The sequence below is a fragment of the Zootermopsis nevadensis genome, unplaced genomic scaffold, assembly GCF_977971745.1.
Source record: "Zootermopsis nevadensis isolate Lab colony 2312 unplaced genomic scaffold, Znev_1.0 Znev_ptg000024l, whole genome shotgun sequence".
Taxonomy (NCBI): domain Eukaryota; kingdom Metazoa; phylum Arthropoda; class Insecta; order Blattodea; family Termopsidae; genus Zootermopsis; species Zootermopsis nevadensis.
In genome coordinates, this window is record NW_028259156.1 from 11,894,202 (window position 1) to 11,911,406 (window position 17,205).

At 38.6% G+C, this 17,205-nt stretch overlaps 1 protein-coding gene across 3 annotated transcripts in view; it reads left to right on the forward strand.

Annotated features, from left to right (window-relative positions):
* Positions 1-17,205, forward strand: part of Sulf1 (Extracellular sulfatase Sulf1) — a 94,603-nt gene that overhangs the window by 16,539 nt on the left and 60,859 nt on the right. For all 3 annotated transcript variants that reach the window (XM_022068468.2, XM_022068470.2, XM_022068471.2), the window contains exon 2: positions 6,770-6,825. The gene's annotated coding sequence lies outside the window, so the exon portion shown is untranslated. The remainder of the gene's footprint in view (positions 1-6,769; positions 6,826-17,205) is intronic.

The window sequence follows — 17,205 nt, forward strand, 5'->3', positions numbered from 1 at the left end:
CTCCAAGACAAACACTTTTACGACAACAAATAATAAGTACGTCATTGGAAGGAAATACGCAGATTTGTGTCTGCTGCCTTTAACGGTAAAACGAGTTTATTGTGATTCTTTAATGAAGCTGTCTGCCACTGTGACTTGTATCACATTCTTGACACAAATCTATATAAAAGAAATTACGTATCGCTTAATTATGACAGCTGTCCGAGACTTAAATTAATTCGCTACAACATACTTACAAATCACTTTTAGTAAGAATTACGTAATCAGTACTGTCTCGAACTGATATGAACGATGTCTTGTGCCATCCACAAATTAGGTTAAAGTACGTTCCGACTTGATAAATATATTTTGGATGGTTTTCGTACGTCTGTGCATAGTTTATGCAGAAGATTCTCTCCGTCGTGCACACAAGATTAACTACACCCACAACCCCCATCCCCGAATAATTGCTTTGCGGTTTTCATGTTCATTTTTGTAGATACAGATCTATAGCAAAACTAACCACTTTCCAGATATCACCCTGCGTAAGGCCACAAATTTATTTTTCATTGTATTTCGTTGTATTAATTTACTTAAAGGGTTCAGATGAAACTTTGTGTAAACCAGGGGCTGCATTGGATAAATACAAACAAAAATGGAGTTAACTTGACAACTTTTAAATTAGATTTTCAATATCGCACGCTTTCAAATCCCTTTTTTTTCGGAGATATAACGCAACTCTTTAGAACCTATTGAACTCCTGCGCAATTGCAACATGGAGCTCTTTCCGCGGGGATAATGCAGCCGGAGCATGAATCTGATCACTATTCTTTATCTAGTTCCGAGTGTAAAGCATAGCGCATTGTGGGGAATAAATTGAACATAATTTGTGCACTCACACACAGAATTTACCATAATTCTTCATTTGGTGCTCCCTGAATTGTGTTTTGTTGTGTTGCTAAGTGAAAATTTGAAAACCGCTTTGTTTAGAAATCTTCTTCGACTTTCTTTTAAGAATGTACTTGAGATCTTACACAACGAAAAAATAATCTGGAGTCAGACACTTGTGCCGTTTATGCCTTTCAAGTGTGTGTTGTTGAGACCGAGAATCTGCTTCGTTATTGTTCATGGTGATGATGGCGTCCCAAGAAATGAAGTTTCATCATTCATCTTGGCGAAAAGCATGTCGGACTCGTGCATGTGCTGTGCTTTGGTGTGACTTTTTTTCCTCGTGTCTGTGAGATAGCTGCATTTCATTGAGTTCGCTGCCAGGACTTTCTTTTTCTTCTTTTGGAAGGCTGGTAAACGACCTTGTGGTAACGTATCTTGCCCAGCCTCAGGTATAGAATGGTCTGCAGCAGCACCATCAATTCTTGGCATCTAGATTGGCTTTTATTTATTTCAGAATATCTCCTAGTGATTCAACAATCATCTACCTGCGCAAGGAGATATTCTGAAATGTCGATTTGCGAATGAAATATAACAATACAAGCTCTGTGTCTGAAAAAAGCGTCGTTAAATGATTGAAGAATCAATCTGCATTCAAAGCACAGGTAATTTCTACATTAGATATAGCGAAATTAAATGCGCAGTGAACCAGCGAATCGTACTACTCAGTAGTTTGCACGTCCTTCTTAGCTGATTTGTGTTCCATCGGACTGACGAGCAAAATTCATACTTCGGAAATAACAGGGAACTGTGTGAAATACTTCAAATTAGTGAAAATTATAAGATCTGTTTGACTGTCCGCCCGAATGTTTCATTTCTGAAACAATTGAACGAATTTAATTTGGTTCATGTAGGCCTATGTCAAATATAACACGAACGTATATGGAGTCAAATGTATATTTTTGTAAAATTTCTCAAAATAAGGTAACACCATGAGAAATATGAGATGTCATTAAGATTACAAGTGTTAACATTTGTTAATGTGGTGAGTAATTTACGATATTCAAGAAAATTGAGTTTTTACTTTCGCTGTCGAGCAGAAGTCTTGAGAAGCTAACAGTCGCTTAGATAACATCTTTCGGCCCTTTTATGAAAACTAAAGGTTGATTTCTGAGTTGACAACAGCACACCACTGGACCCTTTCCTAAACCGATAAATTAATTCTACATTTTCATACTTTATTTCTCTAAGATCAGTTTTGATATTATCCTGCCATCTACGTTTATTTTTCCCAAATGGTCTCTTACCTAGGATTTTTAATGTCTGTACTGTACATTTACAATAATTGATTTAAAAATGCAATAAATGAACATTATGCGCAATGTAGCTTGAAACATTTCAAAGAAATATTATTTTGTAAGATTCTGGTTCTAAAGCTCAGCACGTCCCTGGATTCATGTTTGTTAAATTGCTAGACTGTGTTGGTGTTGGCAGTAATGTTTGCCTTTGTGGCTATTTGTGGATAGATCCTAAATAAAAATTACTTCGCATAGGCAGATAAATTACTTATTGATAAGTTGTTTCCATTTTAAGTTTGCTGAATGTGTTGAAACATTTAGTAGAACACTTTGCATGGTGAGGGGACTCTACCTACACAGGATACCAGAAAACGTTACGCCCATTCATGCCCCGGGCGAGATCAGAACCCATGATCGTGGTGGTCGGGCGGTTCAAGGCCGTACGCGCTCAAAACCACTCTGTTACCGTGATTGGCAAAATTCAGAATGTATGACTTTTGGCGGAGTCGTTGAATGCACGAGGGAGTTGCGTTGTGGGCATCAAGCTCATGTGGGTTTTCCGACTCGTATTTACTTTATTCATTGTGGCAGGGTAAGTAATGGCACTAAGAAATCCAAATATGGCGATAAACGTTGTCGGGAATTCTCACAAGCTTATGCTCTTCACCAACTAAAATGCTGTTCAAAGTTTGTTCTCTATTAACACCCTAATGGTTTACCTGTTAGGAACTGCACCTTTTGCTTAGCTTCTATAGATGAGTATGCAGCTAAGGAAGTAGAAATCCAAAGGTGGCTTAGTTTTGTAGGTCCGGGAGGATTCATTAATGTCAAAAGCACTGTTAATAATATCTGAAAATTGGCTTTTGTAAATTACTGAATATCTAGAGGATTTTGCTATTGGGTTATAAGCTAAATGTCAGTTAAATATAGGCCTACACCTAACGCCCAATTTTGTTTCTTAGAACTGTTGCTTCGTAATCGGGGAGATTCCAAGTTCGAGGTTCGGTCCGGCTACCGGCTTTCCCGTTTTTACCTAAGGCCTCAAACTAGGCATAAATTAACAAGCGTTGAGGTCTTTAATTTAGTACTCATTTGTATTTTGGAGGTTCACGGTTCGAATTCGGCCCGGCGACGAGCTTCCTGAGAGTATTTATGGTTGACTTAAATAGGCCACTACCACACATATTTTCCGATTATTTATTCATAATCATACCACTTGAAATTACGCAACTTACGGAGTTGAACTAAGAATCAATTAAATAAGCTACCTAACGTGTTTAATAGGTGGGCAAAACGATATAGACAGTAGCGAACATAGGCTACTTTCTAAGGTCAAAAGCACTTTTGATCTCAAGCAGTACAAACCCATGAAAAGTTGGTAAATTTACATCAGAATTCATGGCAACATCCAAGAAGAAAGTCATCTTTACTGTTTATAGTTGTAACCCTTGGTTTATATAATTTTCTTTTTTTATAAAATTTATGTAGTGGGGGGCAGAATCCTAGAAATGTGTGTTTTATGTAGAAGGGAGAACTATTTTGAAAAGCAAGTAAAGATACCCTATATTATATTTTGTTCAATATATTCACAAATGAAGTACGTACGATGTTGGCATTTTCCATATCCTTTCTACTAATTATCGTCCGAAAGAATGCATATCCCCCCCTCCCGTGTTATCGTAGATATTTTAGGGTAAGGGATGTGTTCTGAATCCTAAACTTCCCAATCCTGTCTACTCCGAAAATGGGATTACACTAATGTCATTTACTTTCCTGTTCTATTTTCCCAACTCTGACTTCAACACTGCGCTCAACTTTTCCTTCATCTTTCTGAGAACTCCGCGTACCAAGAGCAACAGCTTTATAGGAGTTCCTTTTATTGTTGCGACCGGTGTGACTGTGTCTCAATGGAAGAAGTGTGGCCGCTAACGGGCTCATTGTTCAGCCTCCCAGTTGATGCGTGAGTGAATATGGAGTGATACTGACGGGGGAAAACCGAAGGACTCAGAGGGAAGCCTGCTCCAATGCCCCTTTGTCCACCGCAATTCGTAGGACTTGCAGAAGCAACATTTGATATTTGCGTTGCTGTGGTCCAGGTTCTGAGCAAATGTTTCTGATTGTGAGACCTGTAGGGAAGAGACTACTTGGAAGATCTAGACGTAGACGGGAAGATAATTTTAAAAAGTAGGGTGTGAAGTTGTATACAAGACTGCTGGCTTAGGATGGAGGCCAATGGCAGGATCTTGTGAATTGGTAATAAATGTTCTTGTTCCATAAAAGACGGCGAATTTCTTGGCTATCTGAGAAGCATTCAGTTCCATGGAGTTAGTCGATTTTGAGGAATTTTACAATTTCGGCTCAATGCTAAGTACAGATTTCTGTGGACAGATAGAGACCAAAATGAATAAATATGCCATCGAACCCCGTTGAGACGTTTGCGAGACAACATACGGACAGACAAGGTTTCATTTTGCATTCATTTCTGATGCTTCGTACTGTTTGTATATAATCCACTGTTGCGGTCAGTGCATGCCTGAGACTGAAGAGTCATCTTGTCCACTTGTCTGCACTAATCATTTTCTCACTGCCTTAAGCAAACCTGCCCATTTACCTTCATTCTTCACGTCAGGGCTGTCCACATTGAATGACCGGTTGTTTCGTTTCTGTTTCATTCATACCCGTCACAAATCTTGGCTGACTTGAACTCGGTATGACGTCATTAGGAAGTAAGATCATCTAATCAGTATTTAAACATACAGTTCTTACCTCAAAGAAAACACTACACTTCTTTACAAAGATAAGTTGGTTAATGTTTTAGGAAATGATCTTTGGTTTATAACAAGAATCATAAGAAACCAACAAATACACTTCGCATAGAATGCAAAGCTTGTGGTGCATGTAGGTACCGCTGAGCTTTAAAGGGATTATAAAGAAAACTATCTTTTTAGTTACTGCTGATTTCTTAAATGAAGTACACTGTTTTTTCTATATTATCATGGGTCTGCACCGCAGTAGAGCTGTACACTCCAACGATTAACCAAAAAGTGCGTCTCTCAAATGAATTACATAATCGCATTTCTATTACAAAATCGAGTTTCAAATAAAAGTACAACTCGTAACACTGGATATATAGGAAGAACTGATGAAAATTATTAAAGACTTTTAATCAATTCTGCGTGACTCCATTTCTACTTCTACATACACGTATTTTCCAGTTTACCATCACAAATCATCTTACCAGATCTTTGCTATGCAACCTACGCAGCTGAAAAAGCGTTGTTAAATAAACTAAGAATCAATAATCATCGTCTTCAACGGTCGGTTGCTTGTTATTACGCCCACAGAGTTTGGTTTTCTGCATGAACATTATTTCTTTTCTTAACAACGGCAGATGTTTGAACTTTGTAATGGAGATGCATTTGTTTTCTTGGATATGGGCACTGATATTTCTTTGCATTATTTATATGGGGTTTGCTCTGCTGGCCTAAAGGAATAAAAGATAGCGAATGCATAATTCAACGAATTGAGTGGAACGTTCTATTGCAAGGCTATTTAACTCCTTGAAGCCGAAGTTCATACAGATATTATTTAAGAATTTCATAATGTTTACTGAAGTCAAGATTCGGTTCTTCAGTTGTTTGACTTTGGACAACCCTCTGCCCAATTGAGATCCGGTTTTTATTTTGGGCATAGGAAATCAAGATGCTAGAAGGCATGATTTATGATGCAGAAAGAAATTTCTCAGTAATTATCAGCGATATAGCTGATTTATATGTAAATCGCTCGCAGATTTCTTTACGAAGTGTGAGAAAGTTAACTACAAATGAGAATTCTATATTTAACCGACCTTCTAAGAAGTGACCTTAAAATATTTTGTTCGCCTCCCAAGCCTCCTATACCATGAACCCAGGTTTTCCATTTTTTCTCAATTCACCTCTTATAAAGAGATTACAAAAAGCTTTGACTATCGGGAAATCTTCCATACGCAGTGTAATCTGAAATAAGATGCTTTCATCTAATCGATGTGAATGATTCCTAGACTATTGAACATCGATGTCCGAACTGCAGAAGTTATATGTAATGCAAGCCCGTCATATTTAGGCCTATTCACAAACTGTTACCATGAGATAGGAAGAAGGTCGTGCGTCCTGAGTAGGTGTGGGTTTGGGAGGAGGCGATGATGATCTATTTAATTGTAGTTGTGATAGTCGCTTAAAGAACCATGACAAGAAATAGCCAGATGATCGAGAATCTAATTGGTTACCTGCCGAATATAGGGAAATACATAACACGGGATTGAATGTCTTAATTATTTCGGGGTGAGAGATGTTTTGAAAATGAACTAGTGTGTTGCATTTTTATACGTTAATTTACAAGTAATGTGCAGGATCTATCTGCAACACCAAATCTCCCTTCAGGTTTATCATAACGCGAAACTGTAACACAGTCCCTGTAAAATATGTGGTATTTTACGATGTCCAATTTGCAGAATTAATAGCCATCTAGACATATTAAATTATTGTTACATTGCATCCTGTTTGCTTTTGATGTTCTCTTACAAATGTTTATTAAACCTGTTAATGTAACGCGTTTTTCTGTTACAGGTGGCATACATCGTGTGTAGAAACACTCAGAAATATCGACTTTCTCGTCATATCTGGTATGTATCCCTCTTATTACATGCAATATTTAACGTAGATATTTCCGTAATACTATTTAGAGTTTAACAGTTCAAAAGTGGTGTTGCTTGTAATGGAGGGGGGTGGGATGCACGTTATGAATATAAGCTAGACACGACAAGCTTGTTCACATATTCATAACACGTAATACAGACCTGGAGTATTCCAGTGTTTCCACATGGCAGCACGTAATTTTCTCACGACATATCAAACATCAGAATTTTTAAGTTATGTGTTTGTATAATGCACGATCTTTTTCATATATCGTTGAGATGTTCCTAATATTTTGATACATGCATTATAGTTCATAAAAGAATATAATAGGCCAACAAAAATCATAAACGAGTAATAGACAAGATGAGAGAAAGACTTTTGGGGCTTTTGACAATAGGGCGCTGATGAGAATATTTTGACCCAAGAGAAACTGGCGTATTTTTACGAAAAGGCGAAGTTGTTTCTGCCACCGTGAAGGCGTATGGGGGAGTGAAGGTAAATTACTGTGTATCCTTAACTCTACACTAGGTGGAGGTGAGTCGTCGTCAGCTTCATGCTTGGATTTTTCACTCCCAAGGGAAAGAGCTCGGTGTGCCTTGATACGAGACCTGGTGGGCCCTAGAACCGGTCTCGATGCGGTACGGAACTCAAGTAGGCCTTCAGCTGCTCCCTCATCCAAGTTCCTTTATTTAGACACAAATTTGCACTTGTTGCAGCTTGGAACCGTGGTAGCTGTAGGGAGAATTGTTGAAAAAAAAAGTCTAATGCGAAAGGAAAATCCAGCACTTAAATCTGTCCATGAACTCTTGCTTTCGAAGAAGCTGGATTTCGAACTAATGCCACTTCTCCATTAGTCCTGTTTTATTTTTTATTCTTTAGTTTTGTTACTCTTCTTTGTTTTCATCATGCTCTTTTTTTTATTATAATTTTCTCTGTGAATGGTACCGAGCAGGTTGCTGTAGACTTGTATTCGGGAGGTGCTCGATTCGATTCTAAGCTTGGCTACATGCCGGGCACACCTTGCTTTTATTTGATTTTCTTTCTTACGTTGGTAAAAGCCAGGAGAACATATCCTTACGTACATGAATGTCCTTTATGATAGACATAAATCTAAATAAATAAATACATTATTTCGAACTTAACAAAGGCGTTAGACAGAAATTATTCTTCCTTGTATTATATCTGCCATATCGGAACATGGTTCAAGTAAATCTGAGGTAATCTAATCTGTGTTTGCACTGTTATGGTTAAACATGGGCTCATTCCGAGAATGAGAATTTGCGTTGCATATCATGTTAAAACGAAGCCTGTCTGAAATACTAACATTTCTTTCGTTCAGATGATGTTGTATGAGATTTTACTGAGTAATATTTTTTGTGCTGTTAACGCCTTTTTAAGTTTGTATAATTCTATCGATTTACCTCAGTATAGTGACTGGCCACGGACTGGACGAGCGGGATTCGATCTCCGACGGGGGCAGAGGATTTTTCCTTCAACCTCTGCGTCCAGACCGGTTCTGGGGCCCACCCATCCTCCTATTTAGTGGGCACCGGGGTCCTTTCCCGGGGGTAAAGCACGGCCGGGGCGTGATGCTGACCACTTACCCCCATCTAGTGCCGAGGTCAAGGAAGAGAGGAGCTATACCTCGTCTCCCCCCAAGCGCCTACATGGCGTATAGTGGGACAGCTTTACTTTTTAATTCTATGCTTTCTATACTACTAAAATACGTCTATGTACAACTGATGTTGGTTGTATAACTTGCTTTTTTATTTGGACAGTAACGTGTAAGTGTTTATTAATCATTCTGTGTACGTCGCTGGTCTCCAATTGACCGACCGATAGTGATTACTTGGCTCTGTGGACTCTGGAGTGCGTGAAGATAGCCTAAATTTAGAGATACTGGGGAAGAGAGAGAGGGGAAGATGAAGAGGCGAAAAAATAAGGAAGTTACGAACAGCCTCTGTCGGCTTCTTAGTTATAGCAGAGGCTTCTGCTCTAAAATTAAACAGGTACAGTTACCTCTTCTCCTTTTCCTTGTACTTTTATTTTGGATGCTTTACAGCGGTGGTTCAAAAAGTTTTTCATTTTGGGGATCACCTGGCGTTTTGATGCTCTCCGGAACGCCATTAATTTTTATGTCATCCGAACGATGACGTAAACACCGACAGTAGGTTTTGGTAACAGAAGTAACATATAAAATTATGGTCTGCGCATTTCGCACAATGATAATAAGTGAAATGCGATTCGGGAGAAGACACCCGTCACTCGATTTCAGTGACGGAACACCATTGTTTCGCGGAACACAGTTTGGGAACCACTGCTTTATAAAACCAACACGTAACACTTTATTATACTTTCAGTCTTCATTTATTTTTAAACTAAATGAAAGAGATTTGTTATGTATGTAAACGGGACATGCCGGAAAAGCATCGTCGGTAAATTTTCCTGGCTAATAATAGGAGGACTGGAGTTTGATTCCTGGCAGGTCAGAGGTTTTCTTCTAACAGTGCGTCACTGGGTACCATCCAACTTTGTATCAAGTAGGTACCTGTGGGTTCTTTCCCTGCTAATAAAGGGGCTAGAGATCTAATGCCGAAGTTAAAAATGAGTGTATTTTACCTCATTTCCTCATATACGACTTTATAGTTTAGTCCGTAGTGTACTTGATGTGCATGTAACATTTTTGTTGCGAGTTTCGTGGAAAGAGTCAGTTGGTAGACCTAGGAGTAAATGGTCTGATATTAAAATTAATATTGTAGAAACGGACGGTGAAGATAGAGGTCAGTCCTGCTGTTGAAGAGCCACGATCTGCTTCAAGTGCTGAGAGATGGTGCTTCAAGCATCTTTCACTGATCTTAAACGCCAGCTAAATCCAAGTCGGAATGACTACCAATTATGAGCGAAATGTCTGTTGCGCGGCATCGAAAGGGTTAAGTAGTTTATGAACGTGGTTAAATCAGGTACGTCCCCGAAAACCGATAAGAACAATCAAGTATATGTTGAAATTCCATTGCAATATGCAGGGTTGCTCGTGTAATTGTTGTGTTTGAGATGTTAGTATAAGAAGAAGAGAAGGAATAAGGCGTATTAATGTTTCCAGGAAACCCATATTTAATTAAAATCTAAATTAAAACTTCTCGTAGTTATTCTTATAGTTGTATTTCGGGTAACCGTCTACCTATGCTTTGGTTATGAAGGAAGAATAGATGGGTGAAAGGAAATAAACCGTAAAATTTTACATTATTCATTAAGCGATAAAGAAGCATCATAAAATCTAAGAGCCATCGGATTTGGCAGTGTAGCCTACTGAAACTTTAGCTTAAGATATTTCTGACTTTATGTAGACATAAATTTAAATTCCACCAAGTAATTTTATGATCTTTAGAATGGACTTTATGTACCATTTGGGACCTTAAACTTTGAGTTTTAAGCGTAGTTAATGCTCTTAAGAGCTTAGCTAGCTCACATCTGGAGCCCAAACTTTGACTCTACGAAACAAGTAGTGTGCATGCTACTGAAGTTCCAGTGCTCATCGAGTTCCTCCGTGTTATTTTTGTCCATTCAGTTACAACAAACTAAATACTAGATTGCAAATGGTGTCTAAAAAACGTGTATTTAATGCTGTTATTTCTTAACGTGGTGGTTCAATAGGCCTATCTCACGACACACCAGATAATGTATAATTGTAGCATGTCTACATACTTCCACGTTCTTTTTATTTAGGATCTGTTTAATTTTTGTAACAGGACATTTTAACACACGAACATTTTAGTAACGAGCGATAAATGACAAGTCAGACTTTTACTGTTGTTCTGAAGAAACGCGCAATGAGACATATGCAGTATAACAACGAAACAGAAACACAGGATGATAAGGCCTGAGTAAGATCTCGCTGCAAATTTCACGCTTTGTGAACTGGAGTGTAAACGCGTTTGAATTCACATTGTTTGGGCATACCAGTCAAACAACATTGCTTTATGTCTGCATACAAATTTGGTTATGTAAACAGGAAGAATATCTGTGTCGAGTACGGAAGTGATTATTGAGCGGTTCCAAGCATTATACCACACGAACGCGATGGATGCTATTAAGCACATTTCTGTTTTATGCATTCTGAGAATCAGTGCTTTATTGACGAATAAACATACAAATATCAAAGAAGCATTGTAACTTACTCTTAAGAAATATTTACATATTTGTTATTGTTAGCAATTTGCTTGTTGCTGCAGTACAATAAAATTAAGTGTTTGTTTGAATTGTTGTTATTTGTGGTTCGATGACAGCATGATACTCAGCACAGACAAAACTGTGAGTAGGTATAAGACTCTATTCCTTATTCATAAAACACTGCACTTATGAGAAACTACCAATACCACCGCATAATTCCTAGCTTATGTTACACACCTAGTCATACATACGGACTTGTGTATGGTATCCATGTCAGTCTGATTATGATTGGACCAGAAATCTCCATTCCAAGTGTTTAAATTATTTATTCTGCTAAATATATCTTGTTGTCTTATATGGGCTCTAGTCGGAACTTATTATCATCATCATCTTAGACCAGTGTTTTTCTTCGAATACGCACTCTTTGATCGTGCGTTGTCTCCCTTAAAATCCTCTGTTCTGGTAGGAAAGGGGGACAAATTGCGATACAAGAATGCATGCCCCAGGATAACTCTGTAAAGTGACTGGACGACCGAGGTTTGATTCCCGCCATGGTTGGTGATTTTATTTTTGCCAGGAAGATTTTAGGATAGCTGGATCAGGGCCTGGATTCTAACCCTGGACCTTTCGAATTCAAAGTGGGAGTACTAACCACACAACGTTGGCATTCTGGAATACGAGGTGCTGAATTAGCACCTAATAAAACATTAAATAGGCCGGCGGAATCAACTGAGAATAGAGTAGTAATTTTTGACTAATTCTGTACATAGATTGTTTGTCTGTGGAACACGTCATGCAGTATAATATTACTACAGACTTTGACCCACCTCGGAGTCAAACCTTTCTTATTGCTGAGAATGATTGTTCAGCATCTCGTTGCTGGTATCAAATAACGCTAAAACTTACTGATGTGCCTCGTGTCCAGATATTAAGACTTGATTACACGCTGTAAATACGTTTTCAGTCTCGAAAGTCTCCGTTGAAGTTGGAACAAATGTTTGAAAATCTTGTTTTCACCATTAACTTTTGCTAGTTCCGCACATCAACCTTACAACATTACGTGAACAGTACAAATTATGCAGTGTATTATACGAGGGTCGCTCATTAAGTAATGCCCCACATTTTTTTCCTCAGAATATATTTATTCAAGATGGCTGAAATTTAGTGACAATATAAATCAATGTTTCCCTTACACATACTATTTTTCCACATAGTCCCCATCAACTTGTACGGCTTTACGCCATCGTGGAACAAGTGCGTGCATGCCTTGCCGGTACCAGCTCTTGTCCTGTGCACGTAGCCATGTCCTCACTGCTTGAATCACGCTCTCGTCATCTTCAAATCTTGTTCCGCGGATAGCATCTTTGAGTGGCCCAAAGAGATGAAAGTCGGAGGGTGGATGGGGCAGCACCGTCCAACCCAATTTGGTGATTTCTTCCCGGGTTCTCGGACTTGTGTGAGGGCGTGCATTGTCGTGCAGGAGCAAAATTTCTGCTGGATGCTTGTGAGGCCGAGCTCGTCGGAAACGCTTCTTGAGGGTTTCAGGGTCCCGATGTACGCGTCTCGCACCTCTTGGCATTACATCCACAAGAATGAACCCATCACTGTCCCAAAAGACAGTCATCATGACTTTTCCGGCGGAGGGAGTTGTCTTGAATTTCTTCTTTCTCGGTGATTGAGGGTGATGCCACTCCATTGACTGCCTTTTTGTCTCCGGCTCAAAGTGGTGTATCCAGGTTTCGTCACCTGTAATGATCCCTCAGCATCAAAACGCTTCCAACAATTCAGAAGAAATTGTTTTCCTTTGAATCCTGTGGTCTGCTGTGAGACTTCGTGGAACCCATCTTGCGCACACCTTCGAATATGCAAGAGCCCGGATAATTGCAATTACACTTCCATTGCTGACTGAAAGCTGTTGGGCCAATTGTCGAGTTGTGATGCGCCGATCCTCACGAATAATGGCATCCGCGCGGTTCAACATGTCTGGAGTGGTGGCTGTGGCAGGACGCCCAGAGCGCGGCAGATCATGGAGCTCGGTTTCTTCACTTCCTGAAGCTTTAACTCTCTTAGCCCAGCGACCAACGGTGCTCCTATCGACTGCACAGCTTCCATACACAGCACACAAACAGTTATGAATGTTCACCACAGTTTCTTTTTCAGCAAAAAAGAATTCAATTACAGCTCGTTGCTTGTAACGAGAGTCGTTCACAGACGCCATTTTAACAGTTCACTACAGCTCCGCCATTGGTTGGAATCATTTGAAACTCCGTACACGAACGCGAGAAACATCAAATCTCAAGCATGTAAAAGTACACTTTTCTATCTTCATTATTGGCTGAGAAAAAAAATGTGGGGCATTATTTAATGAGCGACCCTCGTATAATATCTGCTTTCATATTAACATACTGACGGTTTGATTTCAGCAGGTGTTCCGATGAATCAATTAAGAGCTCTAATGTCCTACTCGAGTTATAAATCTTCTATGCTTCATCGGGAAAAGCATGTTTTATTTCATGGTGTCTCAAGTAATTTCTTGGGCTCGAGGAATTGAAACCGCACCTTTTTTCCTCTCTATGTTGGTTCTTGCCGACGTCAGCTCTTCCGACGTGACGTATGTCTTCAGACATCTTGTTTTTTTTTAAAAAAAAGTTTCAGTACCATTCAACCGAAATATATCCTTAGCATCACTGGACAACTTAACGATGTTAAACTGCACTGTGAATGTGCTTTATTTGATAATACTTTTAACATGTAATTATACTCACATGCACTTGTGTTTGTGAAGATGGAGATTGAAATGTTTTGCTATGAATTTTTTTTTAAAATTAAATCGAAATTGGAATGTCGCATACATTCGTAATGCTCACACTAAACATTTGAAATTATGTACCAGATTTAGATTAACCTTGATGTAGAGGCGTTTATTCTAAACGTTTTAGAGTAAACTTAATTTTGATGCTTATGTAGTAAAGAAGCCCAAGTTTGTCATACCAGTTTTCTTAAAACGGCTCGTCGCATAAAATACAAAGCCTATAAGACAGAAAAGATAGATATTGATATCAATCTCCTTTAATTCTATAACTTTTCTATGTGGAGAATGTATAATGAAGTACGAGGAATAGTAATTTCTGACGTGCAATCTGATGTCAGTATGGTCTGTGGCCTTGCAGTAATAGATAGCCTTCGTGTCTGCAATAAATAAACATGAAAGCTGATGAGGCATGAAAAATGAGACAGAACCTTTCCACTGTTACCAATTTGGATTTTCAGCAAAGATGTCATAGCTATTTGAACTTAATTCAGACTGATTTTTAGCAGAAATAATCAATTTGAAAACGTAATGAATGGATGTTAGGTCAATATCGACGTTATTTATTGAATAATCCATCTTTTAAATTATGTCCAATGAGGTTATTGCTACAGAAAAAACAGTAATGGATGATTTAGCTTATGACATGCAATGTGAGATTCCTGTCCGTACTTTGCAAGTCATAGAGTTAAAATCGCTTTCTACTTTGCTGAAGACCGAAATATTGATGTTGGATACTGCTCGTTGTCTCAAATTTATTTAATGTACAAGGCATTTGAGGTGGTAGCCCTAATTTTATTATCTTCATCTGGTGGTTGTCATTATAGGCTTTGGCAGATAGACCTGCTTTCTTTGTGCTTCTAACAGCTAGTATGCAAATCTAGCATTGAAAGCTTCGTGGGTTTGACCGGGCCCTTGGCGATAATATCGCAAATGAAACGTAATAAAAGATTCAGTCGCTGAACTGACATCAATCACCTGAAAACATGAGTAGAGTACGACTGTCATTTTTCCGGTTATGGGCCGGAATCTCCGGAAACTGACTTTCCGATCTCCGTATTTGGTCAGAATTGGAGAATGTCCGGAATCTCGCCAATTTTATCTTTAGGTCAATGATGATATCTGTACATATTTTAGATTTATTATAGACCTGTGTTTTACTGTAGTGGGAACTTTTCATAAAAGAAAGAGTAAATTTGTTTTGTTATGTACGTTAAATGTACCTGAATAAATGCTGTTCAGCATAATTGCCGTGTAATGACTCATCGAATGCCACAAACATTACAGCATCGCTCAATCTTTGCAATAAATTGTCTGTATACCTTCTTAACACTCGTTTCACGGAGTGTACACTTAGAAAGGAGAAATCAGAAAGTACGAGGTTTGTAAGAAACCCTTTATTTCTTGATGGTGTGTATTGATTCTAAGAATTGTGTAGAACCAGGAATATATGAATTTAGCATTCCAGTAACATTTGCAGAAACTCTGAACAGAATATTTATCTGGAAGCTCTCATTAGAAAAGAATGTAGGTCTATTTCGAAGTTGCGTTCTTGTTGGGTTCGAGTTTGTTCTTCCAATGAATTTCTAATACTGTTAAGTCCGCAAATGAAAGCTTTTGCTTTTGTCTTTTAGGAATTGAAAAACTGTTTTATTCTTCAAGAATATGTAGGCCTATCTGTACGTCTTCTTTGTATTCTGCACAGTGCTGTTTGTTGTGAATGTTTGAATACATCCATGTCTTGAAACATTAATAGCTCCCGAAACAGTTTCTAGGCCTATATATTCCATAGACGAAGAAGAATGAAATTAAAGCATATGTCATGTAAGTCTAACAGGTTTTTGTTCGATGAGCTTTTTTTTTTAAAATTTGTATATCCAAACCGATGCAAATTGTTATGTAGCGGGAAATGGAGTATTCATTCAGCGAGACATTTTGCTGTCCTGTCGCTCCATTCCACAGACTTCGAAGCCTCCTCGCAAGCTAGATAACCACTTGGCTTACCTTAGAGTATGAAGTTCAATTCCAGCCGTAGCAGCTGCTGCTTGCATGCTAACGTTGCTGAACACAGCTAAATTCATCAAACAGATTTTAGTTTAAGATCCCAATACAACATTTCATATAAATTCGTAAAGTATTTTCACAGATGAAACATGGCTTACCGACGGGCAGTAATACCTGTCTAATCAGTATTTTACTTTTTTCTCTTAGTGCTTACACCACGTAAGTGTAGTGTTGTGGGAAGTGAATTTCCTTCTGAAATCTCTCAGAGGAGTTTCCTCCGTATGTTAATCAGGAGACAGCCTCCAATGGAGCTGTCTGACGACTTCCGATAACACTTTCAGTGTTTTGTAATGGCTGTGTGTAATTTTCCCATCATCCTGTCTGAGAAAGACAGATTGTAACGTCATCATCTTTATTATAAAACCAATGGGAAAGCAGGTACAGTGGTTCAGAACAGTGATGTTGACAAGAAGTTTAGTAACAAATCAACGTCATGCCATTAGTAAGTAGATTCCATTTCGAAAACGCTGTTGGAATTAGTTAGCTATTGTTTGTCGTCAATTTCTATAATCAGTTACCAGAAAAAGCGTAGAAGAAGTTGATTGGCTCGAGCTTAAACCTATGGGGGGGATAATTTATTGTTGCAGCAGGATATTCAAGTCTAAACAAGTTGGCTAGGCAACGCGTTGTTGTCTTGTGAATGCAACTGGTATTTTTAAGGACTACTGGATCTCAATTTCGATGCAAGATTCCTCCAAACACGGTTTCCTCTGTAAATATGCCTGCGCATCGTATTTGCTCAAGTTAAATTTTGTTCATGTGATTTGCAAGACGTTATACCGAAAATATCGTTATATATTGAAATGTGCCATACCAAGAGGAATAGACGTTGGCTTCTTACAGGAGAGACTGCAGTTCAATCCTGAATGACGTCCAGCGAGATTCGTGGTAGACGAAGTGTTAATATTATTTGATTGGGTTCCTAGTCTGACACAAGTTGTGTGTTTTCCTTATTATTTTGAAATCATGAAACTGTTGCTTTGGTCGTAACTGATGGCTCATCCTGTATAAGAATTCAGTGGGTATAATGAGAGTAGACAAGTAATGGCGGATCCTACAAATGTGATTTATTCAGGAACTTAAAAGCAGCTTGACATCTGTCGGTAGAGTCATTGCTTCAGCTCGGATTTCTCTAATTTGTGTAGTCGGGCTACATGTATCGGAAAGCCATGTGAGTTCAGTATTCGATCTGAGGTTCTCATCTGTCGAGCGGGGTTATATTTATTTACGGACCAGTGTTTTGTGGACATTAATACAATCTTTTAGTTGACTTTAGTTGATAAAATGGCCTCGTTTAACAACGCTTTACTAAGCATTGTCATTTGTG